This window comes from Pristiophorus japonicus, chromosome 3, assembly GCF_044704955.1.
Source record: "Pristiophorus japonicus isolate sPriJap1 chromosome 3, sPriJap1.hap1, whole genome shotgun sequence".
Lineage (NCBI taxonomy): Eukaryota > Metazoa > Chordata > Chondrichthyes > Pristiophoridae > Pristiophorus > Pristiophorus japonicus.
Window position 1 is genome coordinate 137,383 of NC_091979.1, and position 27,877 is coordinate 165,259.

The following is a 27,877-nucleotide window of genomic DNA, read 5'->3' on the forward strand; positions in this document are numbered from 1 at the left end:
ACTGTCTGATACGAATCGCTCCCCCCTCCAGGCTTTGCAATACCTTCTGTAGTGCACTCGCCTGCACAGCGCATTGCTGTCACAGAATGGTTTCCACCTGCAAGATTGACAGAAGAAATAGGCTCCATTCGACAATCGGCTCATTTGTGAGCAGCGGCATGAATTGTGAGAAATGCAGGGACCTACACTTCATCATATTTATTACTGGCTTCAATCAACCATCACAGAGTTTTTCATATTCAGTTGTCATGTGGACACGGTGGTGGTGCTGCTGTAATGCGACAAATGGCAGTGATAAGTAACCAATGGCACATAGACAGATTAAGTGAGTGGGCACAACTATGGCAACTGCAGTTCAATGTGCGTGACATAATCTACTTTCGAAGCAAGTAACATCATTCCCAGCATTTTTCTGAATGATGTGAAGCAACTGAGTGACAAGGAGGATAATAGTTCGTGAGTTGAAGTTCACACATCAATAAAAACTGGTAGACATGTTCAAAACAACATCAAATTTCGAACATAACGCTGCTCTTTACCTCAAGGGGTCCTGCGCTACATGCGGGAGTGTACAAGGCGTCAGATGTATGGAACATTTTCATAAGCCATCGAGAACACTTCATTCAGTTGAGGATCATCTCCTGACGAAGAATATCCTGGCGTTGGAGAGTGAGCCTCACAGATCCACCACAATGATAAGGGCCTTGCAATTTCAATGACGAGCATAATTTGTACAAAGATTGATTGTGAAAGATTGACGAGCAATCAAGCCAATGTATGTAAAAGTAAAAATGAATTGAGACGCTCAATACGGGCGCTCAATATTTCCTCCCTTGGGCAAATCACAAACAACAGGCAAAATGATCAGATTTGTCGTCGGACTTGCAGCAGCAAAATCAGCCCATCAGATAAACAGAGGTAGAAATATGGACACCTATAGTAAAACAGGGAACGACAATGCTCGTGGAAATCGAGCTCTCATGATTGCAAGCTGTGGATTTTCAGCAGATCGTTTTCTGAGGAAGGCAAGATGGTCTGACCTTGTCAGTTTGTGTTTTATCAGGCTGCACGAACGTGGAAATTAAAAGTCATGCTTTAAACACAACGCCCAAACAGGGACTTGAACCCTGGACCCTCAGATTAAAAGTCTGATGCTCTACCGACTGAGCTATCCAGGCTCTAACGCAGCATACCCAATCTGCGAACATCACTGTCTGATACGAATCGCTCCCCCCTCCAGGCTTTGCAATACCTTCTGTAGTGCACTCGCCTGCACAGCGCATTGCTGTCACAGAATGGTTTCCACCTGCAAGATTGACAGAAGAAATAGGCTCCATTCGACAATCGGCTCATTTGTGAGCAGCGGCATGAATTGTGAGAAATGCAGGGACCTACACTTCATCATATTTATTACTGGCTTCAATCAACCATCACAGAGTTTTCATATTCAGTTGTCATGTGGACACGGTGGTGGTGCTGCTGTAATGCTACAAATGGCAGTGATACGTAACCAATGGCACATAGACAGATTAAGTGAGTGGGCACAACTATGGCAACTGCAGTTCAATGTGCGTGACATAATCTACTTTCGAAGCAAGTAACATAATTCCCAGCATTTTTCTGAATGATGTGAAGCAACTGAGTGACAAGGAGGATAATAGTTCGTGAGTTGAAGTTCACACATCAATAAAAACTGGTAGACATGTTCAAAACAACATCAAATTTCGAACATAACGCTGCTCTTTACCTCAAGGGGTCCTGCGCTACATGCGGGAGTGTACAAGGCGTCAGATGTATGGAACATTTTCATAAGCCATCGAGAACACTTCATTCAGTTGAGGATCATCTCCTGACGAAGAATATCCTGGCGTTGGAGAGTGAGCCTCACAGATCCACCACAATGATAAGGGCCTTGCAATTTCAATGACGAGCATAATTTGTACAAAGATTGATTGTGAAAGATTGACGAGCAATCAAGCCAATGTATGTAAAAGTAAAAATGAATTGAGACGCTCAATACGGGCGCTCAATATTTCCTCCCTTGGGCAAATCACAAACAACAGGCAAAATGATCAGATTTGTCGTCGGACTTGCAGCAGCAAAATCAGCCCATCAGATAAACAGAGGTAGAAATATGGACACCTATAGTAAAACAGGGAACGACTATGCTCGTGGAAATCGAGCTCTCATGATTGCAAGCTGTGGATTTTCAGCAGATCGTTTTCTGAGGAAGGCAAGATGGTCTGACCTTGTCAGTTTGTGTTTTATCAGGCTGCACGAACGTGGAAATTAAAAGTCATGCTTTAAACACAGCGCCCGAACAGGGACTTGAACCCTGGACCCTCAGATTAAAAGTCTGATGCTCTACCGACTGAGCTATCCAGGCTCAAATGCAGCATACCCAATCTGCGAACATCACTGTCTGATACGAATCGCTCCCCCCTCCAGGCTTTGCAATACCTTCTGTAGTGCACTCGCCTGCACAGCGCATTGCTGTCACAGAATGGTTTCCACCTGCAAGATTGACAGAAGAAATAGGCTCCATTCGACAATCGGCTCATTTGTGAGCAGCGGCATGAATTGTGAGAAATGCAGGGACCTACACTTCATCATATTTATTACTGGCTTCAATCAACCATCACAGAGTTTTTCATATTCAGTTGTCATGTGGACACGGTGGTGGTGCTGCTGTAATGCTACAAATGGCAGTGATAAGTAACCAATGGCACATAGACAGATTAAGTGAGTGGGCACAACTATGGCAACTGCAGTTCAATGTGCGTGACATAATCTACTTTCGAAGCAAGTAACATAATTCCCAGCATTTTTCTGAATGATGTGAAGCAACTGAGTGACAAGGAGGATAATAGTTCGTGAGTTGAAGTTCACACATCAATAAAAACTGGTAGACATGTTCAAAACAACATCAAATTTCGAACATAACGCTGCTCTTTACCTCAAGGGGTCCTGCGCTACATGCGGGAGTGTACAAGGCGTCAGATGTATGGAACATTTTCATAAGCCATCGAGAACACTTCATTCAGTTGAGGATCATCTCCTGACGAAGAATATCCTGGCGTTGGAGAGTGAGCCTCACAGATCCACCACAATGATAAGGGCCTTGCAATTTCAATGACGAGCATAATTTGTACAAAGATTGATTGTGAAAGATTGACGAGCAATCAAGCCAATGTATGTAAAAGTAAAAATGAATTGAGACGCTCAATACGGGCGCTCAATATTTCCTCCCTTGGGCAAATCACAAACAACAGGCAAAATGATCAGATTTGTCGTCGGACTTGCAGCAGCAAAATCAGCCCATCAGATAAACAGAGGTAGAAATATGGACACCTATAGTAAAACAGGGAACGACAATGCTCGTGGAAATCGAGCTCTCATGATTGCAAGCTGTGGATTTTCAGCAGATCGTTTTCTGAGGAAGGCAAGATGGTCTGACCTTGTCAGTTTGTGTTTTATCAGGCTGCACGAACGTGGAAATTAAAAGTCGTGCTTTAAACACAACGCCCAAACAGGGACTTGAACCCTGGACCCTCAGATTAAAAGTCTGATGCTCTACCGACTGAGCTATCCAGGCTCTAACGCAGCATACCCAATCTGCGAACATCACTGTCTGATACGAATCGCTCCCCCCTCCAGGCTTTGCAATACCTTCTGTAGTGCACTCGCCTGCACAGCGCATTGCTGTCACAGAATGGTTTCCACCTGCAAGATTGACAGAAGAAATAGGCTCCATTCGACAATCGGCTCATTTGTGAGCAGCGGCATGAATTGTGAGAAATGCAGGGACCTACACTTCATCATATTTATTACTGGCTTCAATCAACCATCACAGAGTTTTCATATTCAGTTGTCATGTGGACACGGTGGTGGTGCTGCTGTAATGCTACAAATGGCAGTGATACGTAACCAATGGCACATAGACAGATTAAGTGAGTGGGCACAACTATGGCAACTGCAGTTCAATGTGCGTGACATAATCTACTTTCGAAGCAAGTAACATAATTCCCAGCATTTTTCTGAATGATGTGAAGCAACTGAGTGACAAGGAGGATAATAGTTCGTGAGTTGAAGTTCACACATCAATAAAAACTGGTAGACATGTTCAAAACAACATCAAATTTCGAACATAACGCTGCTCTTTACCTCAAGGGGTCCTGCGCTACATGCGGGAGTGTACAAGGCGTCAGATGTATGGAACATTTTCATAAGCCATCGAGAACACTTCATTCAGTTGAGGATCATCTCCTGACGAAGAATATCCTGGCGTTGGAGAGTGAGCCTCACAGATCCACCACAATGATAAGGGCCTTGCAATTTCAATGACGAGCATAATTTGTACAAAGATTGATTGTGAAAGATTGACGAGCAATCAAGCCAATGTATGTAAAAGTAAAAATGAATTGAGACGCTCAATACGGGCGCTCAATATTTCCTCCCTTGGGCAAATCACAAACAACAGGCAAAATGATCAGATTTGTCGTCGGACTTGCAGCAGCAAAATCAGCCCATCAGATAAACAGAGGTAGAAATATGGACACCTATAGTAAAACAGGGAACGACTATGCTCGTGGAAATCGAGCTCTCATGATTGCAAGCTGTGGATTTTCAGCAGTTCGTTTTCTGAGGAAGGCAAGATGGTCTGACCTTGTCAGTTTGTGTTTTATCAGGCTGCACGAACGTGGAAATTAAAAGTCGTGCTTTAAACACAACACCCGAACAGGGACTTGAACCCTGGACCCTCAGATTAAAAGTCTGATGCTCTACCGACTGAGCTATCCAGGCTCTAACGCAACACACCCAATCTGCGAACATCACTGTCTGATACGAATCGCTCCCCCCTCCAGGCTTTGCAATACCTTCTGTCGTGCACTCGCCTGCACAGCGCATTGCTGTCACAGAATGGTTTCCACCTGCAAGATTGACAGAAGAAATAGGCTCCATTCGACAATCGGCTCATTTGTGAGCAGCGGCATGAATTGTGAGAAATGCAGGGACCTACACTTCATCATATTTATTACTGGCTTCAATCAACCATCACAGAGTTTTTCATATTCAGTTGTCATGTGGACACTGTGGTGGTGCTGCTGTAATGCGACAAATGGCAGTGATAAGTAACCAATGGCACATAGACAGATTAAGTGAGTGGGCACAACTATGGCAACTGCAGTTCAATGTGCGTGACATAATCTACTTTCGAAGCAAGTAACATAATTCCCAGCATTTTTCTGAATGATGTGAAGCAACTGAGTGACAAGGAGGATAATAGTTCGTGAGTTGAAGTTCACACATCAATAAAAACTGGTAGACATGTTCAAAACAACATCAAATTTCGAACATAACGCTGCTCTTTACCTCAAGGGGTCCTGCGCTACATGCGGGAGTGTACAAGGCGTCAGATGTATGGAACATTTTCATAAGCCATCGAGAACACTTCATTCAGTTGAGGATCATCTCCTGACGAAGAATATCCTGGCGTTGGAGAGTGAGCCTCACAGATCCACCACAATGATAAGGGCCTTGCAATTTCAATGACGAGCATAATTTGTACAAAGATTGATTGTGAAAGATTGACGAGCAATCAAGCCAATGTATGTAAAAGTAAAAATGAATTGAGACGCTCAATACGGGCGCTCAATATTTCCTCCCTTGGGCAAATCACAAACAAGAGGCAAAATGATCAGATTTGTCGTCGGACTTGCAGCAGCAAAATCAGCCCATCAGATAAACAGAGGTAGAAATATGGACACCTATAGTAAAACAGGGAACGACTATGCTCGTGGAAATCGAGCTCTCATGATTGCAAGCTGTGGATTTTCAGCAGATCGTTTTCTGAGGAAGGCAAGATGGTCTGACCTTGTCAGTTTGTGTTTTATCAGGCTGCACGAACGTGGAAATTAAAAGTCGTGCTTTAAACACAACACCCGAACAGGGACTTGAACCCTGGACCCTCAGATTAAAAGTCTGATGCTCTACCGACTGAGCTATCCAGGCTCTAAAGCAACGCACCCAATCTGCGAACATCACTGTCTGATACGAATCGCTCCCCCCTCCAGGCTTTGCAATACCTTCTGTCGTGCACTCGCCTGCACAGCGCATTGCTGTCACAGAATGGTTTCCACCTGCAAGATTGACAGAAGAAATAGGCTCCATTCGACAATCGGCTCATTTGTGAGCAGCGGCATGAATTGTGAGAAATGCAGGGACCTACACTTCATCATATTTATTACTGGCTTCAATCAACCATCACAGAGTTTTTCATATTCAGTTGTCATGTGGACACTGTGGTGGTGCTGCTGTAATGCGACAAATGGCAGTGATAAGTAACCAATGGCACATAGACAGATTAAGTGAGTGGGCACAACTATGGCAACTGCAGTTCAATGTGCGTGACATAATCTACTTTCGAAGCAAGTAACATAATTCCCAGCATTTTTCTGAATGATGTGAAGCAACTGAGTGACAAGGAGGATAATAGTTCGTGAGTTGAAGTTCACACATCAATAAAAACTGGTAGACATGTTCAAAACAACATCAAATTTCGAACATAACGCTGCTCTTTACCTCAAGGGGTCCTGCGCTACATGCGGGAGTGTACAAGGCGTCAGATGTATGGAACATTTTCATAAGCCATCGAGAACACTTCATTCAGTTGAGGATCATCTCCTGACGAAGAATATCCTGGCGTTGGAGAGTGAGCCTCACAGATCCACCACAATGATAAGGGCCTTGCAATTTCAATGACGAGCATAATTTGTACAAAGATTGATTGTGAAAGATTGACGAGCAATCAAGCCAATGTATGTAAAAGTAAAAATGAATTGAGACGCTCAATACGGGCGCTCAATATTTCCTCCCTTGGGCAAATCACAAACAAGAGGCAAAATGATCAGATTTGTCGTCGGACTTGCAGCAGCAAAATCAGCCCATCAGATAAACAGAGGTAGAAATATGGACACCTATAGTAAAACAGGGAACGACTATGCTCGTGGAAATCGAGCTCTCATGATTGCAAGCTGTGGATTTTCAGCAGATCGTTTTCTGAGGAAGGCAAGATGGTCTGACCTTGTCAGTTTGTGTTTTATCAGGCTGCACGAACGTGGAAATTAAAAGTCGTGCTTTAAACACAACACCCGAACAGGGACTTGAACCCTGGACCCTCAGATTAAAAGTCTGATGCTCTACCGACTGAGCTATCCAGGCTCTAAAGCAACGCACCCAATCTGCGAACATCACTGTCTGATACGAATCGCTCCCCCCTCCAGGCTTTGCAATACCTTCTGTCGTGCACTCGCCTGCACAGCGCATTGCTGTCACAGAATGGTTTCCACCTGCAAGATTGACAGAAGAAATAGGCTCCATTCGACAATCGGCTCATTTGTGAGCAGCGGCATGAATTGTGAGAAATGCAGGGACCTACACTTCATCATATTTATTACTGGCTTCAATCAACCATCACAGAGTTTTTCATATTCAGTTGTCATGTGGACACTGTGGTGGTGCTGCTGTAATGCTACAAATGGCAGTGATAAGTAACCAATGGCACATAGACAGATTAAGTGAGTGGGCACAACTATGGCAACTGCAGTTCAATGTGCGTGACATAATCTACTTTCGAAGCAAGTAACATAATTCCCAGCATTTTTCTAAATGATGTGAAGCAACTGAGTGACAAGGAGGATAATAGTTCGTGAGTTGAAGTTCACACATCAATAAAAACTGGTAGACATGTTCAAAACAACATCAAATTTCGAACATAACGCTGCTCTTTACCTCAAGGGGTCCTGCGCTACATGCGGGAGTGTACAAGGCGTCAGATGTATGGAACATTTTCATAAGCCATCGAGAACACTTCATTCAGTTGAGGATCATCTCCTGACGAAGAATATCCTGGCGTTGGAGAGTGAGCCTCACAGATCCACCACAATGATAAGGGCCTTGCAATTTCAATGACGAGCATAATTTGTACAAAGATTGATTGTGAAAGATTGACGAGCAATCAAGCCAATGTATGTAAAAGTTAAAATGAATTGAGACGCTCAATACGGGCGCTCAATATTTCCTCCCTTGGTCAAATCACAAACAAGAGGCAAAATGATCAGATTTGTCGTCGGACTTGCAGCAGCAAAATCAGCCCATCAGATAAACAGAGGTAGAAATATGGACACCTATAGTAAAACAGGGAACGACTGTGCTCGTGGAAATCGAGCTCTCATGATTGCAAGCTGTGGATTTTCAGCAGATCGTTTTCTGAGGAAGGCAAGATGGTCTGACCTTGTCAGTTTGTGTTTTATCAGGCTGCACGAACGTGGAAATTAAAAGTCGTGCTTTAAACACAACGCCCGAACAGGGACTTGAACGCTGGACCCTCAGATTAAAAGTCTGATGCTCTACCGACTGAGCTATCCAGGCTCGAACACATCATACCCAATCTGCGAACATCACTGTCTGATACGAATCGCTCCCCCCTCCAGGCTTTGCAATACCTTCTGTCGTGCACTCGCCTGCACAGCGCATTGCTGTCACAGAATGGTTTCCACCTGCAAGATTGACAGAAGAAATAGGCTCCATTCGACAATCGGCTCATTTGTGAGCAGCGGCATGAATTGTGAGAAATGCAGGGACCTACACTTCATCATATTTATTACTGGCTTCAATCAACCATCACAGAGTTTTTCATATTCAGTTGTCATGTGGACACGGTGGTGGTGCTGCTGTAATGCTACAAATGGCAGTGATAAGTAACCAATGGCACATAGACAGATTAAGTGAGTGGGCACAACTATGGCAACTGCAGTTCAATGTGCGTGACATAATCTACTTTCGAAGCAAGTAACATAATTCCCAGCATTTTTCTGAATGATGTGAAGCAACTGAGTGACAAGGAGGATAATAGTTCGTGAGTTGAAGTTCACACATCAATAAAAACTGGTAGACATGTTCAAAACAACATCAAATTTCGAACATAACGCTGCTCTTTACCTCAAGGGGTCCTGCGCTACATGCGGGAGTGTACAAGGCGTCAGATGTATGGAACATTTTCATAAGCCATCGAGAACACTTCATTCAGTTGAGGATCATCTCCTGACGAAGAATATCCTGGCGTTGGAGAGTGAGCCTCACAGATCCACCACAATGATAAGGGCCTTGCAATTTCAATGACGAGCATAATTTGTACAAAGATTGATTGTGAAAGATTGACGAGCAATCAAGCCAATGTATGTAAAAGTAAAAATGAATTGAGACGCTCAATACGGGCGCTCAATATTTCCTCCCTTGGGCAAATCACAAACAACAGGCAAAATGATCAGATTTGTCGTCGGACTTGCAGCAGCAAAATCAGCCCATCAGATAAACAGAGGTAGAAATATGGACACCTATAGTAAAACAGGGAACGACTATGCTCGTGGAAATCGAGCTCTCATGATTGCAAGCTGTGGATTTTCAGCAGATCGTTTTCTGAGGAAGGCAAGATGGTCTGACCTTGTCAGTTTGTGTTTTATCAGGCTGCACGAACGTGGAAATTAAAAGTCGTGCTTTAAACACAACGCCCGAACAGGGACTTGAACCCTGGACCCTCAGATTAAAAGTCTGATGTTCTACCGACTGAGCTATCCAGGCTCTAGCGCAGCTTACCCAATCTGCGAACATCACTGTCTGATACAAATCGCTCCCCCCTCCAGGCTTTGCAATACCTTCTGTAGTGCACTCGCCTGCACAGCGCATTGCATCACAGAATGGTTTCCACCTGCAAGATTGACAGAAGAAATAGGCTCCATTCGACAATCGGCTCATTTGTGAGCAGCGGCATGAATTGTGAGAAATGCAGGGACCTACACTTCATCATATTTATTACTGGCTTCAATCAACCATCACAGAGTTTTTCATATTCAGTTGTCATGTGGACACGGTGGTGGTGCTGCTGTAATGCTACAAATGGCAGTGATAAGTAACCAATGGCACATAGACAGATTAAGTGAGTGGGCACAACTATGGCAACTGCAGTTCAATGTGCGTGACATAATCTACTTTCGAAGCAAGTAACATAATTCCCAGCATTTTTCTGAATGATGTGAAGCAACTGAGTGACAAGGAGGATAATAGTTCGTGAGTTGAAGTTCACACATCAATAAAAACTGGTAGACATGTTCAAAACAACATCAAATTTCGAACATAACGCTGCTCTTTACCTCAAGGGGTCCTGCGCTACATGCGGGAGTGTACAAGGCGTCAGATGTATGGAACATTTTCATAAGCCATCGAGAACACTTCATTCATTTGAGGATCATCTCCTGACGAAGAATATCCTGGCGTTGGAGAGTGAGCCTCACAGATCCACCACAATGATAAGGGCCTTGCAATTTCAATGACGAGCATAATTTGTACAAAGATTGATTGTGAAAGATTGACGAGCAATCAAGCCAATGTATGTAAAAGTAAAAATGAATTGAGACGCTCAATACGGGCGCTCAATATTTCCTCCCTTGGGCAAATCACAAACAACAGGCAAAATGATCAGATTTGTCGTCGGACTTGCAGCAGCAAAATCAGCCCATCAGATAAACAGAGGTAGAAATATGGACACCTATAGTAAAACAGGGAACGACTATGCTCGTGGAAATCGAGCTCTCATGATTGCAAGCTGTGGATTTTCAGCAGATCGTTTTCTGAGGAAGGCAAGATGGTCTGACCTTGTCAGTTTGTGTTTTATCAGGCTGCACGAACGTGGAAATTAAAAGTCGTGCTTTAAACACAATGCCCGAACAGGGACTTGAACCCTGGACCCTCAGATTAAAAGTCTGATGCTCTACCGACTGAGCTATCCAGGCTCTAACGCAGCATACCCAATCTGCGAACATCACTGTCTGATACGAATCGCTCCCCCCTCCAGGCTTTGCAATACCTTCTGTAGTGCACTCGCCTGCACAGCGCATTGCTGTCACAGAATGGTTTCCACCTGCAAGATTGACAGAAGAAATAGGCTCCATTCGACAATCGGCTCATTTGTGAGCAGCGGCATGAATTGTGAGAAATGCAGGGACCTACACTTCATCATATTTATTACTGGCTTCAATCAACCATCACAGAGTTTTTCATATTCAGTTGTCATGTGGACACTGTGGTGGTGCTGCTGTAATGCGACAAATGGCAGTGATAAGTAACCAATGGCACATAGACAGATTAAGTGAGTGGGCACAACTATGGCAACTGCAGTTCAATGTGCGTGACATAATCTACTTTCGAAGCAAGTAACATAATTCCCAGCATTTTTCTGAATGATGTGAAGCAACTGAGTGACAAGGAGGATAATAGTTCGTGAGTTGAAGTTCACACATCAATAAAAACTGGTAGACATGTTCAAAACAACATCAAATTTCGAACATAACGCTGCTCTTTACCTCAAGGGGTCCTGCGCTACATGCGGGAGTGTACAAGGCGTCAGATGTATGGAACATTTTCATAAGCCATCGAGAACACTTCATTCAGTTGAGGATCATCTCCTGACGAAGAATATCCTGGCGTTGGAGAGTGAGCCTCACAGATCCACCACAATGATAAGGGCCTTGCAATTTCAATGACGAGCATAATTTGTACAAAGATTGATTGTGAAAGATTGACGAGCAATCAAGCCAATGTATGTAAAAGTAAAAATGAATTGAGACGCTCAATACGGGCGCTCAATATTTCCTCCCTTGGTCAAATCACAAACAACAGGCAAAATGATCAGATTTGTCGTCGGACTTGCAGCAGCAAAATCAGCCCATCAGATAAACAGAGGTAGAAATATGGACACCTATAGTAAAACAGGGAACGACTGTGCTCGTGGAAATCGAGCTCTCATGATTGCAAGCTGTGGATTTTCAGCAGATCGTTTTCTGAGGAAGGCAAGATGGTCTGACCTTGTCAGTTTGTGTTTTATCAGGCTGCACGAACGTGGAAATTAAAAGTCGTGCTTTAAACACAACGCCCGAACAGGGACTTGAACGCTGGACCCTCAGATTAAAAGTCTGATGCTCTACCGACTGAGCTATCCAGGCTCAAACACATCATACCCAATCTGCGAACATCACTGTCTGATACGAATCGCTCCCCCCTCCAGGCTTTGCAATACCTTCTGTCGTGCACTCGCCTGCACAGCGCATTGCTGTCACAGAATGGTTTCCACCTGCAAGATTGACAGAAGAAATAGGCTCCATTCGACAATCGGCTCATTTGTGAGCAGCGGCATGAATTGTGAGAAATGCAGGGACCTACACTTCATCATATTTATTACTGGCTTCAATCAACCATCACAGAGTTTTTCATATTCAGTTGTCATGTGGACACGGTGGTGGTGCTGCTGTAATGCTACAAATGGCAGTGATAAGTAACCAATGGCACATAGACAGATTAAGTGAGTGGGCACAACTATGGCAACTGCAGTTCAATGTGCGTGACATAATCTACTTTCGAAGCAAGTAACATAATTCCCAGCATTTTTCTGAATGATGTGAAGCAACTGAGTGACAAGGAGGATAATAGTTCGTGAGTTGAAGTTCACACATCAATAAAAACTGGTAGACATGTTCAAAACAACATCAAATTTCGAACATAACGCTGCTCTTTACCTCAAGGGGTCCTGCGCTACATGCGGGAGTGTACAAGGCGTCAGATGTATGGAACATTTTCATAAGCCATCGAGAACACTTCATTCAGTTGAGGATCATCTCCTGACGAAGAATATCCTGGCGTTGGAGAGTGAGCCTCACAGATCCACCACAATGATAAGGGCCTTGCAATTTCAATGACGAGCATAATTTGTACAAAGATTGATTGTGAAAGATTGACGAGCAATCAAGCCAATGTATGTAAAAGTAAAAATGAATTGAGACGCTCAATACGGGCGCTCAATATTTCCTCCCTTGGGCAAATCACAAACAAGAGGCAAAATGATCAGATTTGTCGTCGGACTTGCAGCAGCAAAATCAGCCCATCAGATAAACAGAGGTAGAAATATGGACACCTATAGTAAAACAGGGAACGACTATGCTCGTGGAAATCGAGCTCTCATGATTGCAAGCTGTGGATTTTCAGCAGATCGTTTTCTGAGGAAGGCAAGATGGTCTGACCTTGTCAGTTTGTGTTTTATCAGGCTGCACGAACGTGGAAATTAAAAGTCGTGCTTTAAACACAACACCCGAACAGGGACTTGAACCCTGGACCCTCAGATTAAAAGTCTGATGCTCTACCGACTGAGCTATCCAGGCTCTAAAGCAACGCACCCAATCTGCGAACATCACTGTCTGATACGAATCGCTCCCCCCTCCAGGCTTTGCAATACCTTCTGTCGTGCACTCGCCTGCACAGCGCATTGCTGTCACAGAATGGTTTCCACCTGCAAGATTGACAGAAGAAATAGGCTCCATTCGACAATCGGCTCATTTGTGAGCAGCGGCATGAATTGTGAGAAATGCAGGGACCTACACTTCATCATATTTATTACTGGCTTCAATCAACCATCACAGAGTTTTTCATATTCAGTTGTCATGTGGACACTGTGGTGGTGCTGCTGTAATGCGACAAATGGCAGTGATAAGTAACCAATGGCACATAGACAGATTAAGTGAGTGGGCACAACTATGGCAACTGCAGTTCAATGTGCGTGACATAATCTACTTTCGAAGCAAGTAACATAATTCCCAGCATTTTTCTGAATGATGTGAAGCAACTGAGTGACAAGGAGGATAATAGTTCGTGAGTTGAAGTTCACACATCAATAAAAACTGGTAGACATGTTCAAAACAACATCAAATTTCGAACATAACGCTGCTCTTTACCTCAAGGGGTCCTGCGCTACATGCGGGAGTGTACAAGGCGTCAGATGTATGGAACATTTTCATAAGCCATCGAGAACACTTCATTCAGTTGAGGATCATCTCCTGACGAAGAATATCCTGGCGTTGGAGAGTGAGCCTCACAGATCCACCACAATGATAAGGGCCTTGCAATTTCAATGACGAGCATAATTTGTACAAAGATTGATTGTGAAAGATTGACGAGCAATCAAGCCAATGTATGTAAAAGTAAAAATGAATTGAGACGCTCAATACGGGCGCTCAATATTTCCTCCCTTGGGCAAATCACAAACAACAGGCAAAATGATCAGATTTGTCGTCGGACTTGCAGCAGCAAAATCAGCCCATCAGATAAACAGAGGTAGAAATATGGACACCTATAGTAAAACAGGGAACGACTATGCTCGTGGAAATCGAGCTCTCATGATTGCAAGCTGTGGATTTTCAGCAGATCGTTTTCTGAGGAAGGCAAGATGGTCTGACCTTGTCAGTTTGTGTTTTATCAGGCTGCACGAACGTGGAAATTAAAAGTCGTGCTTTAAACACAACACCCAAACAGGGACTTGAACCCTGGACCCTCAGATTAAAAGTCTGATGCTCTACCGACTGAGCTATCCAGGCTCTAACGCAGCATACCCAATCTGCGAACATCACTGTCTGATACGAATCGCTCCCCCCTCCAGGCTTTGCAATACCTTCTGTCGTGCACTCGCCTGCACAGCGCATTGCTGTCACAGAATGGTTTCCACCTGCAAGATTGACAGAAGAAATAGGCTCCATTCGACAATCGGCTCATTTGTGAGCAGCGGCATGAATTGTGAGAAATGCAGGGACCTACACTTCATCATATTTATTACTGGCTTCAATCAACCATCACAGAGTTTTTCATATTCAGTTGTCATGTGGACACTGTGGTGGTGCTGCTGTAATGCTACAAATGGCAGTGATAAGTAACCAATGGCACATAGACAGATTAAGTGAGTGGGCACAACTATGGCAACTGCAGTTCAATGTGCGTGACATAATCTACTTTCGAAGCAAGTAACATAATTCCCAGCATTTTTCTAAATGATGTGAAGCAACTGAGTGACAAGGAGGATAATAGTTCGTGAGTTGAAGTTCACACATCAATAAAAACTGGTAGACATGTTCAAAACAACATCAAATTTCGAACATAACGCTGCTCTTTACCTCAAGGGGTCCTGCGCTACATGCGGGAGTGTACAAGGCGTCAGATGTATGGAACATTTTCATAAGCCATCGAGAACACTTCATTCAGTTGAGGATCATCTCCTGACGAAGAATATCCTGGCGTTGGAGAGTGAGCCTCACAGATCCACCACAATGATAAGGGCCTTGCAATTTCAATGACGAGCATAATTTGTACAAAGATTGATTGTGAAAGATTGACGAGCAATCAAGCCAATGTATGTAAAAGTTAAAATGAATTGAGACGCTCAATACGGGCGCTCAATATTTCCTCCCTTGGTCAAATCACAAACAAGAGGCAAAATGATCAGATTTGTCGTCGGACTTGCAGCAGCAAAATCAGCCCATCAGATAAACAGAGGTAGAAATATGGACACCTATAGTAAAACAGGGAACGACTGTGCTCGTGGAAATCGAGCTCTCATGATTGCAAGCTGTGGATTTTCAGCAGATCGTTTTCTGAGGAAGGCAAGATGGTCTGACCTTGTCAGTTTGTGTTTTATCAGGCTGCACGAACGTGGAAATTAAAAGTCGTGCTTTAAACACAACGCCCGAACAGGGACTTGAACGCTGGACCCTCAGATTAAAAGTCTGATGCTCTACCGACTGAGCTATCCAGGCTCGAACACATCATACCCAATCTGCGAACATCACTGTCTGATACGAATCGCTCCCCCCTCCAGGCTTTGCAATACCTTCTGTCGTGCACTCGCCTGCACAGCGCATTGCTGTCACAGAATGGTTTCCACCTGCAAGATTGACAGAAGAAATAGGCTCCATTCGACAATCGGCTCATTTGTGAGCAGCGGCATGAATTGTGAGAAATGCAGGGACCTACACTTCATCATATTTATTACTGGCTTCAATCAACCATCACAGAGTTTTTCATATTCAGTTGTCATGTGGACACGGTGGTGGTGCTGCTGTAATGCTACAAATGGCAGTGATAAGTAACCAATGGCACATAGACAGATTAAGTGAGTGGGCACAACTATGGCAACTGCAGTTCAATGTGCGTGACATAATCTACTTTCGAAGCAAGTAACATAATTCCCAGCATTTTTCTGAATGATGTGAAGCAACTGAGTGACAAGGAGGATAATAGTTCGTGAGTTGAAGTTCACACATCAATAAAAACTGGTAGACATGTTCAAAACAACATCAAATTTCGAACATAACGCTGCTCTTTACCTCAAGGGGTCCTGCGCTACATGCGGGAGTGTACAAGGCGTCAGATGTATGGAACATTTTCATAAGCCATCGAGAACACTTCATTCAGTTGAGGATCATCTCCTGACGAAGAATATCCTGGCGTTGGAGAGTGAGCCTCACAGATCCACCACAATGATAAGGGCCTTGCAATTTCAATGACGAGCATAATTTGTACAAAGATTGATTGTGAAAGATTGACGAGCAATCAAGCCAATGTATGTAAAAGTAAAAATGAATTGAGACGCTCAATACGGGCGCTCAATATTTCCTCCCTTGGGCAAATCACAAACAAGAGGCAAAATGATCAGATTTGTCGTCGGACTTGCAGCAGCAAAATCAGCCCATCAGATAAACAGAGGTAGAAATATGGACACCTATAGTAAAACAGGGAACGACTATGCTCGTGGAAATCGAGCTCTCATGATTGCAAGCTGTGGATTTTCAGCAGATCGTTTTCTGAGGAAGGCAAGATGGTCTGACCTTGTCAGTTTGTGTTTTATCAGGCTGCACGAACGTGGAAATTAAAAGTCGTGCTTTAAACACAATGCCCGAACAGGGACTTGAACCCTGGACCCTCAGATTAAAAGTCTGATGCTCTACCGACTGAGCTATCCAGGCTCTAAAGCAACGCACCCAATCTGCGAACATCACTGTCTGATACGAATCGCTCCCCCCTCCAGGCTTTGCAATACCTTCTGTCGTGCACTCGCCTGCACAGCGCATTGCTGTCACAGAATGGTTTCCACCTGCAAGATTGACAGAAGAAATAGGCTCCATTCGACAATCGGCTCATTTGTGAGCAGCGGCATGAATTGTGAGAAATGCAGGGACCTACACTTCATCATATTTATTACTGGCTTCAATCAACCATCACAGAGTTTTTCATATTCAGTTGTCATGTGGACACGGTGGTGGTGCTGCTGTAATGCTACAAATGGCAGTGATAAGTAACCAATGGCACATAGACAGATTAAGTGAGTGGGCACAACTATGGCAACTGCAGTTCAATGTGCGTGACATAATCTACTTTCGAAGCAAGTAACATAATTCCCAGCATTTTTCTGAATGATGTGAAGCAACTGAGTGACAAGGAGGATAATAGTTCGTGAGTTGAAGTTCACACATCAATAAAAACTGGTAGACATGTTCAAAACAACATCAAATTTCGAACATAACGCTGCTCTTTACCTCAAGGGGTCCTGCGCTACATGCGGGAGTGTACAAGGCGTCAGATGTATGGAACATTTTCATAAGCCATCGAGAACACTTCATTCAGTTGAGGATCATCTCCTGACGAAGAATATCCTGGCGTTGGAGAGTGAGCCTCACAGATCCACCACAATGATAAGGGCCTTGCAATTTCAATGACGAGCATAATTTGTACAAAGATTGATTGTGAAAGATTGACGAGCAATCAAGCCAATGTATGTAAAAGTAAAAATGAATTGAGACGCTCAATACGGGCGCTCAATATTTCCTCCCTTGGGCAAATCACAAACAACAGGCAAAATGATCAGATTTGTCGTCGGACTTGCAGCAGCAAAATCAGCCCATCAGATAAACAGAGGTAGAAATATGGACACCTATAGTAAAACAGGGAACGACTATGCTCGTGGAAATCGAGCTCTCATGATTGCAAGCTGTGGATTTTCAGCAGATCGTTTTCTGAGGAAGGCAAGATGGTCTGACCTTGTCAGTTTGTGTTTTATCAGGCTGCACGAACGTGGAAATTAAAAGTCGTGCTTTAAACACAACGCCCGAACAGGGACTTGAACCCTGGACCCTCAGATTAAAAGTCTGATGTTCTACCGACTGAGCTATCCAGGCTCTAGCGCAGCTGACCCAATCTGCGAACATCACTGTCTGATACAAATCGCTCCCCCCTCCAGGCTTTGCAATACCTTCTGTAGTGCACTCGCCTGCACAGCGCATTGCATCACAGAATGGTTTCCACCTGCAAGATTGACAGAAGAAATAGGCTCCATTCGACAATCGGCTCATTTGTGAGCAGCGGCATGAATTGTGAGAAATGCAGGGACCTACACTTCATCATATTTATTACTGGCTTCAATCAACCATCACAGAGTTTTTCATATTCAGTTGTCATGTGGACACGGTGGTGGTGCTGCTGTAATGCTACAAATGGCAGTGATAAGTAACCAATGGCACATAGACAGATTAAGTGAGTGGGCACAACTATGGCAACTGCAGTTCAATGTGCGTGACATAATCTACTTTCGAAGCAAGTAACATAATTCCCAGCATTTTTCTGAATGATGTGAAGCAACTGAGTGACAAGGAGGATAATAGTTCGTGAGTTGAAGTTCACACATCAATAAAAACTGGTAGACATGTTCAAAACAACATCAAATTTCGAACATAACGCTGCTCTTTACCTCAAGGGGTCCTGCGCTACATGCGGGAGTGTACAAGGCGTCAGATGTATGGAACATTTTCATAAGCCATCGAGAACACTTCATTCATTTGAGGATCATCTCCTGACGAAGAATATCCTGGCGTTGGAGAGTGAGCCTCACAGATCCACCACAATGATAAGGGCCTTGCAATTTCAATGACGAGCATAATTTGTACAAAGATTGATTGTGAAAGATTGACGAGCAATCAAGCCAATGTATGTAAAAGTAAAAATGAATTGAGACGCTCAATACGGGCGCTCAATATTTCCTCCCTTGGGCAAATCACAAACAACAGGCAAAATGATCAGATTTGTCGTCGGACTTGCAGCAGCAAAATCAGCCCATCAGATAAACAGAGGTAGAAATATGGACACCTATAGTAAAACAGGGAACGACTATGCTCGTGGAAATCGAGCTCTCATGATTGCAAGCTGTGGATTTTCAGCAGATCGTTTTCTGAGGAAGGCAAGATGGTCTGACCTTGTCAGTTTGTGTTTTATCAGGCTGCACGAACGTGGAAATTAAAAGTCGTGCTTTAAACACAATGCCCGAACAGGGACTTGAACCCTGGACCCTCAGATTAAAAGTCTGATGCTCTACCGACTGAGCTATCCAGGCTCTAACGTAGCATACCCAATCTGCGAACATCACTGTCTGATACGAATCGCTCCCCCCTCCAGGCTTTGCAATACCTTCTGTAGTGCACTCGCCTGCACAGCGCATTGCTGTCACAGAATGGTTTCCACCTGCAAGATTGACAGAAGAAATAGGCTCCATTCGACAATCGGCTCATTTGTGAGCAGCGGCATGAATTGTGAGAAATGCAGGGACCTACACTTCATCATATTTATTACTGGCTTCAATCAACCATCACAGAGTTTTTCATATTCAGTTGTCATGTGGACACTGTGGTGGTGCTGCTGTAATGCGACAAATGGCAGTGATAAGTAACCAATGGCACATAGACAGATTAAGTGAGTGGGCACAACTATGGCAACTGCAGTTCAATGTGCGTGACATAATCTACTTTCGAAGCAAGTAACATAATTCCCAGCATTTTTCTGAATGATGTGAAGCAACTGAGTGACAAGGAGGATAATAGTTCGTGAGTTGAAGTTCACACATCAATAAAAACTGGTAGACATGTTCAAAACAACATCAAATTTCGAACATAACGCTGCTCTTTACCTCAAGGGGTCCTGCGCTACATGCGGGAGTGTACAAGGCGTCAGATGTATGGAACATTTTCATAAGCCATCGAGAACACTTCATTCAGTTGAGGATCATCTCCTGACGAAGAATATCCTGGCGTTGGAGAGTGAGCCTCACAGATCCACCACAATGATAAGGGCCTTGCAATTTCAATGACGAGCATAATTTGTACAAAGATTGATTGTGAAAGATTGACGAGCAATCAAGCCAATGTATGTAAAAGTAAAAATGAATTGAGACGCTCAATACGGGCGCTCAATATTTCCTCCCTTGGGCAAATCACAAACAAGAGGCAAAATGATCAGATTTGTCGTCGGACTTGCAGCAGCAAAATCAGCCCATCAGATAAACAGAGGTAGAAATATGGACACCTATAGTAAAACAGGGAACGACTATGCTCGTGGAAATCGAGCTCTCATGATTGCAAGCTGTGGATTTTCAGCAGATCGTTTTCTGAGGAAGGCAAGATGGTCTGACCTTGTCAGTTTGTGTTTTATCAGGCTGCACGAACGTGGAAATTAAAAGTCGTGCTTTAAACACAACGCCCGAACAGGGACTTGAACGCTGGACCCTCAGATTAAAAGTCTGATGCTCTACCGACTGAGCTATCCAGGCTCGAACACATCATACCCAATCTGCGAACATCACTGTCTGATACGAATCGCTCCCCCCTCCAGGCTTTGCAATACCTTCTGTCGTGCACTCGCCTGCACAGCGCATTGCTGTCACAGAATGGTTTCCACCTGCAAGATTGACAGAAGAAATAGGCTCCATTCGACAATCGGCTCATTTGTGAGCAGCGGCATGAATTGTGAGAAATGCAGGGACCTACACTTCATCATATTTATTACTGGCTTCAATCAACCATCACAGAGTTTTTCATATTCAGTTGTCATGTGGACACGGTGGTGGTGCTGCTGTAATGCTACAAATGGCAGTGATAAGTAACCAATGGCACATAGACAGATTAAGTGAGTGGGCACAACTATGGCAACTGCAGTTCAATGTGCGTGACATAATCTACTTTCGAAGCAAGTAACATAATTCCCAGCATTTTTCTGAATGATGTGAAGCAACTGAGTGACAAGGAGGATAATAGTTCGTGAGTTGAAGTTCACACATCAATAAAAACTGGTAGACATGTTCAAAACAACATCAAATTTCGAACATAACGCTGCTCTTTACCTCAAGGGGTCCTGCGCTACATGCGGGAGTGTACAAGGCGTCAGATGTATGGAACATTTTCATAAGCCATCGAGAACACTTCATTCAGTTGAGGATCATCTCCTGACGAAGAATATCCTGGCGTTGGAGAGTGAGCCTCACAGATCCACCACAATGATAAGGGCCTTGCAATTTCAATGACGAGCATAATTTGTACAAAGATTGATTGTGAAAGATTGACGAGCAATCAAGCCAATGTATGTAAAAGTAAAAATGAATTGAGACGCTCAATACGGGCGCTCAATATTTCCTCCCTTGGGCAAATCACAAACAAGAGGCAAAATGATCAGATTTGTCGTCGGACTTGCAGCAGCAAAATCAGCCCATCAGATAAACAGAGGTAGAAATATGGACACCTATAGTAAAACAGGGAACGACTATGCTCGTGGAAATCGAGCTCTCATGATTGCAAGCTGTGGATTTTCAGCAGATCGTTTTCTGAGGAAGGCAAGATGGTCTGACCTTGTCAGTTTGTGTTTTATCAGGCTGCACGAACGTGGAAATTAAAAGTCGTGCTTTAAACACAATGCCCGAACAGGGACTTGAACCCTGGACCCTCAGATTAAAAGTCTGATGCTCTACCGACTGAGCTATCCAGGCTCTAAAGCAACGCACCCAATCTGCGAACATCACTGTCTGATACGAATCGCTCCCCCCTCCAGGCTTTGCAATACCTTCTGTCGTGCACTCGCCTGCACAGCGCATTGCTGTCACAGAATGGTTTCCACCTGCAAGATTGACAGAAGAAATAGGCTCCATTCGACAATCGGCTCATTTGTGAGCAGCGGCATGAATTGTGAGAAATGCAGGGACCTACACTTCATCATATTTATTACTGGCTTCAATCAACCATCACAGAGTTTTTCATATTCAGTTGTCATGTGGACACGGTGGTGGTGCTGCTGTAATGCTACAAATGGCAGTGATAAGTAACCAATGGCACATAGACAGATTAAGTGAGTGGGCACAACTATGGCAACTGCAGTTCAATGTGCGTGACATAATCTACTTTCGAAGCAAGTAACATAATTCCCAGCATTTTTCTGAATGATGTGAAGCAACTGAGTGACAAGGAGGATAATAGTTCGTGAGTTGAAGTTCACACATCAATAAAAACTGGTAGACATGTTCAAAACAACATCAAATTTCGAACATAACGCTGCTCTTTACCTCAAGGGGTCCTGCGCTACATGCGGGAGTGTACAAGGCGTCAGATGTATGGAACATTTTCATAAGCCATCGAGAACACTTCATTCAGTTGAGGATCATCTCCTGACGAAGAATATCCTGGCGTTGGAGAGTGAGCCTCACAGATCCACCACAATGATAAGGGCCTTGCAATTTCAATGACGAGCATAATTTGTACAAAGATTGATTGTGAAAGATTGACGAGCAATCAAGCCAATGTATGTAAAAGTAAAAATGAATTGAGACGCTCAATACGGGCGCTCAATATTTCCTCCCTTGGGCAAATCACAAACAACAGGCAAAATGATCAGATTTGTCGTCGGACTTGCAGCAGCAAAATCAGCCCATCAGATAAACAGAGGTAGAAATATGGACACCTATAGTAAAACAGGGAACGACTATGCTCGTGGAAATCGAGCTCTCATGATTGCAAGCTGTGGATTTTCAGCAGATCGTTTTCTGAGGAAGGCAAGATGGTCTGACCTTGTCAGTTTGTGTTTTATCAGGCTGCACGAACGTGGAAATTAAAAGTCGTGCTTTAAACACAACGCCCGAACAGGGACTTGAACCCTGGACCCTCAGATTAAAAGTCTGATGTTCTACCGACTGAGCTATCCAGGCTCTAGCGCAGCTGACCCAATCTGCGAACATCACTGTCTGATACAAATCGCTCCCCCCTCCAGGCTTTGCAATACCTTCTGTAGTGCACTCGCCTGCACAGCGCATTGCATCACAGAATGGTTTCCACCTGCAAGATTGACAGAAGAAATAGGCTCCATTCGACAATCGGCTCATTTGTGAGCAGCGGCATGAATTGTGAGAAATGCAGGGACCTACACTTCATCATATTTATTACTGGCTTCAATCAACCATCACAGAGTTTTTCATATTCAGTTGTCATGTGGACACGGTGGTGGTGCTGCTGTAATGCTACAAATGGCAGTGATAAGTAACCAATGGCACATAGACAGATTAAGTGAGTGGGCACAACTATGGCAACTGCAGTTCAATGTGCGTGACATAATCTACTTTCGAAGCAAGTAACATAATTCCCAGCATTTTTCTGAATGATGTGAAGCAACTGAGTGACAAGGAGGATAATAGTTCGTGAGTTGAAGTTCACACATCAATAAAAACTGGTAGACATGTTCAAAACAACATCAAATTTCGAACATAACGCTGCTCTTTACCTCAAGGGGTCCTGCGCTACATGCGGGAGTGTACAAGGCGTCAGATGTATGGAACATTTTCATAAGCCATCGAGAACACTTCATTCATTTGAGGATCATCTCCTGACGAAGAATATCCTGGCGTTGGAGAGTGAGCCTCACAGATCCACCACAATGATAAGGGCCTTGCAATTTCAATGACGAGCATAATTTGTACAAAGATTGATTGTGAAAGATTGACGAGCAATCAAGCCAATGTATGTAAAAGTAAAAATGAATTGAGACGCTCAATACGGGCGCTCAATATTTCCTCCCTTGGGCAAATCACAAACAACAGGCAAAATGATCAGATTTGTCGTCGGACTTGCAGCAGCAAAATCAGCCCATCAGATAAACAGAGGTAGAAATATGGACACCTATAGTAAAACAGGGAACGACTATGCTCGTGGAAATCGAGCTCTCATGATTGCAAGCTGTGGATTTTCAGCAGATCGTTTTCTGAGGAAGGCAAGATGGTCTGACCTTGTCAGTTTGTGTTTTATCAGGCTGCACGAACGTGGAAATTAAAAGTCGTGCTTTAAACACAATGCCCGAACAGGGACTTGAACCCTGGACCCTCAGATTAAAAGTCTGATGCTCTACCGACTGAGCTATCCAGGCTCTAACGCAGCATACCCAATCTGCGAACATCACTGTCTGATACGAATCGCTCCCCCCTCCAGGCTTTGCAATACCTTCTGTAGTGCACTCGCCTGCACAGCGCATTGCTGTCACAGAATGGTTTCCACCTGCAAGATTGACAGAAGAAATAGGCTCCATTCGACAATCGGCTCATTTGTGAGCAGCGGCATGAATTGTGAGAAATGCAGGGACCTACACTTCATCATATTTATTACTGGCTTCAATCAACCATCACAGAGTTTTTCATATTCAGTTGTCATGTGGACACTGTGGTGGTGCTGCTGTAATGCGACAAATGGCAGTGATAAGTAACCAATGGCACATAGACAGATTAAGTGAGTGGGCACAACTATGGCAACTGCAGTTCAATGTGCGTGACATAATCTACTTTCGAAGCAAGTAACATAATTCCCAGCATTTTTCTGAATGATGTGAAGCAACTGAGTGACAAGGAGGATAATAGTTCGTGAGTTGAAGTTCACACATCAATAAAAACTGGTAGACATGTTCAAAACAACATCAAATTTCGAACATAACGCTGCTCTTTACCTCAAGGGGTCCTGCGCTACATGCGGGAGTGTACAAGGCGTCAGATGTATGGAACATTTTCATAAGCCATCGAGAACACTTCATTCAGTTGAGGATCATCTCCTGACGAAGAATATCCTGGCGTTGGAGAGTGAGCCTCACAGATCCACCACAATGATAAGGGCCTTGCAATTTCAATGACGAGCATAATTTGTACAAAGATTGATTGTGAAAGATTGACGAGCAATCAAGCCAATGCATGTAAAAGTAAAAATGAATTGAGACGCTCAATACGGGCGCTCAATATTTCCTCCCTTGGGCAAATCACAAACAACAGGCAAAATGATCAGATTTGTCGTCGGACTTGCAGCAGCAAAATCAGCCCATCAGATAAACAGAGGTAGAAATATGGACACCTGTAGTAAAACAGGGAACGACTATGCTCGTGGAAATCGAGCTCTCATGATTGCAAGCTGTGGATTTTCAGCAGATCGTTTTCTGAGGAAGGCAAGATGGTCTGACCTTGTCAGTTTGTGTTTTATCAGGCTGCACGAACGTGGAAATTAAAAGTCGTGCTTTAAACACAACGCCCGAACAGGGACTTGAACCCTGGACCCTCAGATTAAAAGTCTGATGCTCTACCGACTGAGCTATCCAGGCTCTAACGCAACATACCCAATCTGCGAACATCACTGTCTGATACGAATCGCTCCCCCCTCCAGGCTTTGCAATACCTTCTGTCGTGCACTCGCCTGCACAGCGCATTGCTGTCACAGAATGGTTTCCACCTGCAAGATTGACAGAAGAAATAGGCTCCATTCGACAATCGGCTCATTTGTGAGCAGCGGCATGAATTGTGAGAAATGCAGGGACCTACACTTCATCATATTTATTACTGGCTTCAATCAACCATCACAGAGTTTTTCATATTCAGTTGTCATGTGGACACTGTGGTGGTGCTGCTGTAATGCGACAAATGGCAGTGATAAGTAACCAATGGCACATAGACAGATTAAGTGAGTGGGCACAACTATGGCAACTGCAGTTCAATGTGCGTGACATAATCTACTTTCGAAGCAAGTAACATAATTCCCAGCATTTTTCTGAATGATGTGAAGCAACTGAGTGACAAGGAGGATAATAGTTCGTGAGTTGAAGTTCACACATCAATAAAAACTGGTAGACATGTTCAAAACAACATCAAATTTCGAACATAACGCTGCTCTTTACCTCAAGGGGTCCTGCGCTACATGCGGGAGTGTACAAGGCGTCAGATGTATGGAACATTTTCATAAGCCATCGAGAACACTTCATTCAGTTGAGGATCATCTCCTGACGAAGAATATCCTGGCGTTGGAGAGTGAGCCTCACAGATCCACCACAATGATAAGGGCCTTGCAATTTCAATGACGAGCATAATTTGTACAAAGATTGATTGTGAAAGATTGACGAGCAATCAAGCCAATGTATGTAAAAGTAAAAATGAATTGAGACGCTCAATACGGGCGCTCAATATTTCCTCCCTTGGGCAAATCACAAACAACAGGCAAAATGATCAGATTTGTCGTCGGACTTGCAGCAGCAAAATCAGCCCATCAGATAAACAGAGGTAGAAATATGGACACCTATAGTAAAACAGGGAACGACTATGCTCGTGGAAATCGAGCTCTCATGATTGCAAGCTGTGGATTTTCAGCAGATCGTTTTCTGAGGAAGGCAAAATGGTCTGACCTTGTCAGTTTGTGTTTTATCAGGCTGCACGAACGTGGAAATTAAAAGTCGTGCTTTAAACACAACGCCCGAACAGGGACTTGAACCCTGGACCCTCAGATTAAAAGTCTGATGCTCTACCGACTGAGCTATCCAGGCTCTAAAGCAACGCACCCAATCTGCGAACATCACTGTCTGATACGAATCGCTCCCCCCTCCAGGCTTTGCAATACCTTCTGTCGTGCACTCGCCTGCACAGCGCATTGCTGTCACAGAATGGTTTCCACCTGCAAGATTGACAGAAGAAATAGGCTCCATTCGACAATCGGCTCATTTGTGAGCAGCGGCATGAATTGTGAGAAATGCAGGGACCTACACTTCATCATATTTATTACTGGCTTCAATCAACCATCACAGAGTTTTTCATATTCAGTTGTCATGTGGACACTGTGGTGGTGCTGCTGTAATGCGACAAATGGCAGTGATAAGTAACCAATGGCACATAGACAGATTAAGTGAGTGGGCACAACTATGGCAACTGCAGTTCAATGTGCGTGACATAATCTACTTTCGAAGCAAGTAACATAATTCCCAGCATTTTTCTGAATGATGTGAAGCAACTGAGTGACAAGGAGGATAATAGTTCGTGAGTTGAAGTTCACACATCAATAAAAACTGGTAGACATGTTCAAAACAACATCAAATTTCGAACATAACGCTGCTCTTTACCTCAAGGGGTCCTGCGCTACATGCGGGAGTGTACAAGGCGTCAGATGTATGGAACATTTTCATAAGCCATCGAGAACACTTCATTCAGTTGAGGATCATCTCCTGACGAAGAATATCCTGGCGTTGGAGAGTGAGCCTCACAGATCCACCACAATGATAAGGGCCTTGCAATTTCAATGACGAGCATAATTTGTACAAAGATTGATTGTGAAAGATTGACGAGCAATCAAGCCAATGTATGTAAAAGTAAAAATGAATTGAGACGCTCAATACGGGCGCTCAATATTTCCTCCCTTGGGCAAATCACAAACAACAGGCAAAATGATCAGATTTGTCGTCGGACTTGCAGCAGCAAAATCAGCCCATCAGATAAACAGAGGTAGAAATATGGACACCTATAGTAAAACAGGGAACGACTATGCTCGTGGAAATCGAGCTCTCATGATTGCAAGCTGTGGATTTTCAGCAGATCGTTTTCTGAGGAAGGCAAGATGGTCTGACCTTGTCAGTTTGTGTTTTATCAGGCTGCACGAACGTGGAAATTAAAAGTCGTGCTTTAAACACAACGCCCGAACAGGGACTTGAACCCTGGACCCTCAGATTAAAAGTCTGATGCTCTACCGACTGAGCTATCCAGGCTCTAACGCAACGTACCCAATCTGCGAACATCACTGTCTGATACGAATCGCTCCCCCCTCCAGGCTTTGCAATACCTTCTGTAGTGCACTCGCCTGCACAGCGCATT

At 43.9% G+C, this 27,877-nt stretch overlaps 23 non-coding genes across 23 annotated transcripts; all 23 read right to left on the reverse strand.

The window, feature by feature from the left end:
- Window positions 1–1,105: 1,105 nt before the first annotated feature.
- trnak-uuu (transfer RNA lysine (anticodon UUU)) lies at window positions 1,106–1,178 on the reverse strand. The gene has a single exon. It is a non-coding gene; the product is annotated as a tRNA-Lys (tRNA).
- A 1,135-nt stretch (window positions 1,179–2,313) lies between these two features.
- On the reverse strand, window positions 2,314–2,386 carry trnak-uuu (transfer RNA lysine (anticodon UUU)). Its single transcript has one exon. It is a non-coding gene; the product is annotated as a tRNA-Lys (tRNA).
- Window positions 2,387–3,522: 1,136 nt separating this feature from the next.
- trnak-uuu (transfer RNA lysine (anticodon UUU)) lies at window positions 3,523–3,595 on the reverse strand. The gene has a single exon. It is a non-coding gene; the product is annotated as a tRNA-Lys (tRNA).
- Window positions 3,596–4,730: 1,135 nt separating this feature from the next.
- trnak-uuu (transfer RNA lysine (anticodon UUU)) lies at window positions 4,731–4,803 on the reverse strand. The gene has a single exon. It is a non-coding gene; the product is annotated as a tRNA-Lys (tRNA).
- A 1,136-nt stretch (window positions 4,804–5,939) lies between these two features.
- trnak-uuu (transfer RNA lysine (anticodon UUU)) lies at window positions 5,940–6,012 on the reverse strand. Its single transcript has one exon. It is a non-coding gene; the product is annotated as a tRNA-Lys (tRNA).
- Window positions 6,013–7,148: 1,136 nt separating this feature from the next.
- trnak-uuu (transfer RNA lysine (anticodon UUU)) lies at window positions 7,149–7,221 on the reverse strand. The gene has a single exon. It is a non-coding gene; the product is annotated as a tRNA-Lys (tRNA).
- A 1,136-nt stretch (window positions 7,222–8,357) lies between these two features.
- trnak-uuu (transfer RNA lysine (anticodon UUU)) lies at window positions 8,358–8,430 on the reverse strand. Its single transcript has one exon. It is a non-coding gene; the product is annotated as a tRNA-Lys (tRNA).
- Window positions 8,431–9,566: 1,136 nt separating this feature from the next.
- trnak-uuu (transfer RNA lysine (anticodon UUU)) lies at window positions 9,567–9,639 on the reverse strand. Its single transcript has one exon. It is a non-coding gene; the product is annotated as a tRNA-Lys (tRNA).
- Window positions 9,640–10,774: 1,135 nt separating this feature from the next.
- Window positions 10,775–10,847, reverse strand: trnak-uuu (transfer RNA lysine (anticodon UUU)). Its single transcript has one exon. It is a non-coding gene; the product is annotated as a tRNA-Lys (tRNA).
- Window positions 10,848–11,983: 1,136 nt separating this feature from the next.
- On the reverse strand, window positions 11,984–12,056 carry trnak-uuu (transfer RNA lysine (anticodon UUU)). Its single transcript has one exon. It is a non-coding gene; the product is annotated as a tRNA-Lys (tRNA).
- A 1,136-nt stretch (window positions 12,057–13,192) lies between these two features.
- On the reverse strand, window positions 13,193–13,265 carry trnak-uuu (transfer RNA lysine (anticodon UUU)). The gene has a single exon. It is a non-coding gene; the product is annotated as a tRNA-Lys (tRNA).
- Window positions 13,266–14,401: 1,136 nt separating this feature from the next.
- trnak-uuu (transfer RNA lysine (anticodon UUU)) lies at window positions 14,402–14,474 on the reverse strand. The gene has a single exon. It is a non-coding gene; the product is annotated as a tRNA-Lys (tRNA).
- Window positions 14,475–15,610: 1,136 nt separating this feature from the next.
- trnak-uuu (transfer RNA lysine (anticodon UUU)) lies at window positions 15,611–15,683 on the reverse strand. The gene has a single exon. It is a non-coding gene; the product is annotated as a tRNA-Lys (tRNA).
- A 1,136-nt stretch (window positions 15,684–16,819) lies between these two features.
- On the reverse strand, window positions 16,820–16,892 carry trnak-uuu (transfer RNA lysine (anticodon UUU)). The gene has a single exon. It is a non-coding gene; the product is annotated as a tRNA-Lys (tRNA).
- Window positions 16,893–18,028: 1,136 nt separating this feature from the next.
- On the reverse strand, window positions 18,029–18,101 carry trnak-uuu (transfer RNA lysine (anticodon UUU)). Its single transcript has one exon. It is a non-coding gene; the product is annotated as a tRNA-Lys (tRNA).
- A 1,135-nt stretch (window positions 18,102–19,236) lies between these two features.
- trnak-uuu (transfer RNA lysine (anticodon UUU)) lies at window positions 19,237–19,309 on the reverse strand. Its single transcript has one exon. It is a non-coding gene; the product is annotated as a tRNA-Lys (tRNA).
- Window positions 19,310–20,445: 1,136 nt separating this feature from the next.
- trnak-uuu (transfer RNA lysine (anticodon UUU)) lies at window positions 20,446–20,518 on the reverse strand. The gene has a single exon. It is a non-coding gene; the product is annotated as a tRNA-Lys (tRNA).
- A 1,136-nt stretch (window positions 20,519–21,654) lies between these two features.
- On the reverse strand, window positions 21,655–21,727 carry trnak-uuu (transfer RNA lysine (anticodon UUU)). The gene has a single exon. It is a non-coding gene; the product is annotated as a tRNA-Lys (tRNA).
- Window positions 21,728–22,863: 1,136 nt separating this feature from the next.
- On the reverse strand, window positions 22,864–22,936 carry trnak-uuu (transfer RNA lysine (anticodon UUU)). The gene has a single exon. It is a non-coding gene; the product is annotated as a tRNA-Lys (tRNA).
- A 1,135-nt stretch (window positions 22,937–24,071) lies between these two features.
- Window positions 24,072–24,144, reverse strand: trnak-uuu (transfer RNA lysine (anticodon UUU)). Its single transcript has one exon. It is a non-coding gene; the product is annotated as a tRNA-Lys (tRNA).
- A 1,136-nt stretch (window positions 24,145–25,280) lies between these two features.
- Window positions 25,281–25,353, reverse strand: trnak-uuu (transfer RNA lysine (anticodon UUU)). The gene has a single exon. It is a non-coding gene; the product is annotated as a tRNA-Lys (tRNA).
- A 1,136-nt stretch (window positions 25,354–26,489) lies between these two features.
- trnak-uuu (transfer RNA lysine (anticodon UUU)) lies at window positions 26,490–26,562 on the reverse strand. The gene has a single exon. It is a non-coding gene; the product is annotated as a tRNA-Lys (tRNA).
- Window positions 26,563–27,698: 1,136 nt separating this feature from the next.
- Window positions 27,699–27,771, reverse strand: trnak-uuu (transfer RNA lysine (anticodon UUU)). Its single transcript has one exon. It is a non-coding gene; the product is annotated as a tRNA-Lys (tRNA).
- Window positions 27,772–27,877: the final 106 nt, after the last annotated feature.